This window comes from Eptatretus burgeri, chromosome 11, assembly GCF_056783735.1.
Source record: "Eptatretus burgeri isolate ZD-2024b chromosome 11, Ebu_testis_v1, whole genome shotgun sequence".
Taxonomy (NCBI): Eukaryota; Metazoa; Chordata; class Myxini; order Myxiniformes; family Myxinidae; genus Eptatretus; species Eptatretus burgeri.
In genome coordinates this window covers 59,002,294-59,007,852 of record NC_140971.1, presented here as the reverse complement: position 1 = coordinate 59,007,852, position 5,559 = coordinate 59,002,294, and positions in this window count along the sequence as shown.

The window sequence follows — 5,559 nt, the reverse complement described above, 5'->3', positions numbered from 1 at the left end:
CACTGCGAGTACATTTTGAATGCTCCTTATAAAGCACACAAGTATCATGTGACGTGTCAGGCTTGGGCTTCGTATCATGAAGTTATGCTTTCAATTCCAAAAGTGAAGTAGGTGAAATAAAAGTAAATTCATTTTTACACTAAGTGATACATATTCAGTTGTGAGCTGGCACGATATAGCTTCGAGGTTTGGCACACTCCCTTCTGAACTGTCTTCCCTTGGTTCGAATCTCGACCCAGCTGAAAACTACCATCCTGGTGTTTCACGTGCAGGACGAGCCATCAATATGTGCCTGCTCCATCCTTCAGATTGTTGATAAGCTGGAATACCTGCTTGCCAGCACTGGTCGTTGGTGAACGTTATAGATCCCAAGTTGTCTTTTGTGAAGTGTAGGCATGTTATCTGTGACACCCTGGAACAAATTACAAATTCCTGACCTGACTGATTGCTGGAAAGGCAAAACCACCCAACACAACCTTTGCCAGTAAACTGCTTTGGCAGCATCGATGCTCTGTAAAGAGCCTGATACGATGATGGTGTTGATGATGATGATGATGATGATGATGATGATGATGATGGTGATGATGGTGATCATGATGATGATGGTGGTGATAGTGATGATGATGATGATGGTGATGATGATGATGATGATGATGATGATGATGATGGTGATGGTGATGATGATAGTGACGATGATGATGATATATTCAGTTAAGTGAGATGAAAGGGAAATGTGATGCACTCACTACACAGACATTTGGGACAAAGTCTCTGTTTTCCATCGAAGTTTAATTTCCCTTTCAATTATTTTTTGTCTTACCTGGTGAATAGTTATAATAAACATTGAGCACAAAGGAATTTGCCGAGAGGAACCAGTTGAGCCATCGATATGCAGAAATCGACAATTTTCATTGCACCAGAGCCGTGAACTGCACGAACGAAGTCGATGAGAATCGTTCCAAAGGATAAAGAGAACGAAGTAAAATAGTAAGGACAATGAGAGACAGACACCCTGCTCGGCGCATTGTGAGTGCTCGGACGTGTGATTGAGAATGCAGACGAAACGTTAAATTTACCATTCATTGACTTGCTTGACAAACTCTGGGGTGCTTTAACTTTGGTTCCGTTACTAAACAATTTTATTTCCTTTTGGCTTTATGATCAAAAACTATAAATCCACATTCATGATCTTCATCAGCTTTTGCTATTCTTAAAGCAACATCTGTCATCAGCTTTGAGAGATAGCACAAAAACAAAGAAGCAACTTTTAAACAACAAGAAGTTGGTTTACCACCACACTGAGCATAATGGTTTTCAACCAAATCACTCGGCACAACTGGTCTAGACTTCTCAGAAGGTTTTACCAACCGTATTCTTGGTAGAGACCACAGGAAACGTCCAGTACACAAGATAATTGATCCCAGAAGGCAGAGAGACGATATAGAAAGAACTATTTGTATATTCACCCAATTTGTTAACAATTGGGGGGGGGGTGGGTGGGAAAACTTTTTTTTTATCCTCATTCGATAAATGCCTCTTTTATCCATTCGCCTGGAATGTTATTGTAAAACGAAAATATATTTGGGGCATTTTTTTGGAAAAGCTTTCAGTGAAGGTTTTTGTGATCCATTTTTAAGGTCTCCTGCAGTCCTGTGCAACAAAAATTCAATGGAATTCAATAAAGTGTCGCAGCTAAATTTTAACTCCAAATTAGTCACCTAATTCTAAAAGTGCACCAATAATTTTAATTCCATTTTGTCTGAATTGATGTCGCCTCCAGGCTCGGTTTCAAATCCTGTAGGAAGGAGAAAGGCCTTGGAGGAGTGTTGAGATGTTTGACATACCGATGACATGCGGTGTACCTGGGAGAGATCTTTCTCTGTTACTCAATCCTTTCATCTCACCGTATTCATTTGCAACAACCTTAGCTAGCTGTTTGTGCAAAAGGAAGGGAAGTAATGCTTGCCAAGATGGTATTAAGAAGTCAACCGCAAAGCATGAACTGGTGAAATAAGGTGTGGGGGGGAGGGAGGCAGAAGGTAGGGGAAAGGGAGGGTGCTATTGATTGTCCCCTCCCTGAAAGTTTTCAGTGATCCAGCTGGGTTTTTTCCCCCCAACAATTCAACAGCATCACAGCAATTCTCCTGACACTAGATCAGATGTCCAAACCTCAGAATCCAAAACCTTCAGCCAAATTTGAACGCACATCCAAAGCGACACCAAACCGGGGTCCTCACTTCTAGGACACAGGCTTGTACCTTGAGTCAAAGTGAAAAGTTCATTAATGATCGGATATGGTAATTCTCTTCTTTTTATTCCATTTTTGTCTCACTTTCAGTGAAGCTTTCCTTTTATTGCAAACCTTGTGTCCTTTGTGAAGAGTAGGCAAGCTATCGCCGGCACCATGGCCAAACTCCAAATTCCTGCATTAACCAGCAGAGGGCACAGGGCACTGCATCAGTGGCACAGTCACACCCTCAGCCAATGATGCTCCCCCACAGTGCTGCATATGAACGGACAAACTACAAACGTTGAGTGTGGTGAGCCTTTGGATGGTATTAAATGGCTGCTCGGTTTTCTTGAGACTGACCTTGACCAAGGCATTATGGTTATTCGAGAAGAAGTCACATCTCCTGTGCTTCTGTCTCACATTCAATTCTGGTGTGCATATTGGACTATTTCCTTTAAACTTGGATACCCTCAACAAAGTGTTAGTAAAATACATACTTTGAAGTTGAACATTATTTTATTGAATTTAAAGGCCTGAAAACTCAAGTGCAGGAGCGAACAACCTTTAATGGGTAAGACAGGACAGGCCTTTATCAAAGTTATTTCATCGAAATGGTGTTTTGACTTTGTCAGGTTCTCCTCATTGTCTGTGGTGGAACTGAAAAGCCAAGCGACATCAGGTAAGGACACAGATATGAGAGGGATGGCCAGTAAACCCATAACCTGACATCAAAGTAGGTAAAATTAAATAATTATTTTAAAAGGGCTGGATCGGAACATTCAGTTAAAACTGTCGTTGATTGAGGTGACAGATTTGCTGTTTCATTGAAGTTGATCACTGACTGTCTTTGTTGGGCCAGGAACTTAACTGTCACTCCTTGTAATTTAAACAAGGAGAAAAAGACATAAAATGTCCTCGCGTCGGTGGTTTTAGTAATTTCGCTGTTCGGAGTTAAAGGGTTAGCCCATATTTATTTACAAAAAAAATGGCCACCAGTCTTCCAGTCGGCCATCTTTGATCAGATCGCAAAATAAAATGAGATGCAAGTGTATGCCATCGTGTACAGTGTTTGTGCCAAGTTTGAACAAAATCGGACCATGCATGTCTGAGAAATGGTTGGGGACACATTTAAGTAAGAAAATGGCCGCCAGTCGGCCATCTTGGATCTGATCTCGAAATAAATAATAATAATAATAATAATAATAATAATAATAATAATAATAATAATGTGCATATGTAAGCCATCATTCATTATTTGTGTGTCAAGTTTGAACAAGATCAGTCAATGCTTGTCTGAGAAATGGTTGAGGACGTGTTCGATATCAGGTTTTTATAACTAAAATGGCCGCCAGTCGTCCATCTTTGATCGAATCGCGAAACAAAATGATGTGCATATGTAGACAATCATGCATTGTCTTGTGCCAAGTTTGAACAAAATCTGTCCCTTGATGTCCGAAATATGGTTGTGGACGGACACACGCACGGACAGGCAAGATCCGATCCATAAGCCCACGTTTCAGACTAAGTCCAACAAGGGCTTAGTATCGTGTATATCGTGACAATAAATATATCGTGTATATCGTGACAATAACGTGACAATGCTTAGATAATAAAGTATCGTGACACGGGAATGGTTGTCTTTTGTTCCTCATATTCTGATTGTTCGCCTTTAACGGTCTCGACCAAGCCCCTGCCGTTTCTCCCTCACCACATCAACGATATGGGAAATCAATCGGTAATGTTTAAAGCTGAAATAAAATCCAATATTGACTCGAATTATGTGAACCATGGTGGTACAGTCTCATAAAAAGTGTTTTGTCATGAAAAGTACTCAATCATCCACTAAAATATTGTTGCCAAATGTTCGAGGCAATTTTTGAGTATGGGAGGTCAGCGGTTCGAACCCCGGGTGAGTCATACCAAAGACCTCAAAAATGAGATGTGGTGCATCCTTGCTTGAGGCTCAGCATTTAGAGGATAGAACACGGGAAAACGCCGTGGGTTGGCCCTCCATTGGGCGGGAGGAAGGGAAGAAATTTATCCTAAATTCCCATACTGGCCTCAAGAGAGAAAAGTGACGTCACAATATGGCGTAAGCCAGTATCCTGAGTGCTCCAGGAAGTTACGTCACTTTCCTAAAGGTCGCCACTGTGTTTGTCTGAAGTCAGGTCCAGCACCATATAATGCCTCTGTCTGCGTGTGTGTGTGTGTGTGTGTGTGTGTGTGTGTGTGTGTGTGTGTGTGTGTGTGTGTGTGTGTGTGTGGGTGTGTGTGTGTGTGTGTGTGTGTGTGTGTGTGTGTGTGTGTGTGTGTGTGTGTGTGTGTGTGTGTGTTTGTGTGCATAATTTGGGGTAACAGCTCCTCCACGACCCTTAGAGGATGTTAATAAGGTAAAAGGATAAAACTAAATTAATACATTGTTACAGATTCCAAAATTTCTCATAAAATGCCAAAAAATTCTATAAACTTCTAAAATCTTTTGCTTATTTATTATTTTAATTTAAATTATTTTTAGGCTCCAAGTTTGATGACCTTGATACAGAAGTTTAAAAAATTCACATTTGTAAACTACACGTGCATTCCGTACATCTCCATTATTGTTGAATCTCTGCAAGAAGTTAATTTTTCTGAATGATAATTAATTTGATCACATTTCGATTTTACACACATTGTTGTGGGGAGCGTTCAAGATATTCTTGGAATGCGATTAATCACATTACTCCGAGACACGCCGACGTGTATAATATTTTTCAATGTGCGACTGTATATAATAGGTAATGAAATACATTTTTCGAAATAATTAAGCTTCCCCCTGTAAGATAGGGGAAGGCTTTTTGCTGTAAGTCAGGTTTGTTCCTACAATTAGTACCCCAAAGTTTCTAAAACCCCTCGGAGTACTAAACCACCATTTAGAAGAAAAAAATTCTTCCTGTACTCCCAATATTCCCAATTTCCGAGCTTATCTCGGAGCAATAATGGGAATATAAAGTATGTTTTTTTGACATGTTTTTTTTTTTAACTTTGACCAAATTTTAAGGTCATGACCCAATTAAAGATATTTTTTAACATCTATCACCAAAACCCTGCGAAGATTTGGCCGATCAGAATGAAATTGCCCTCTCGAGATATCCCAGAACAAAAGATGCATTTACACTTCATTTACATCATATCCCTCTGAGTTGAAGGTAAAGGTCAAATGTCGGTCTAAAAAACAAACAAAACGGTTTTTTTGTGTCCTAACTCAATTTAATTGCCAATGCAGAATCTCAAAGGCCGCTTTGGCCTTACAAGATATTCTTGCATCATAATAGTGTACCTGCATTGAAGTT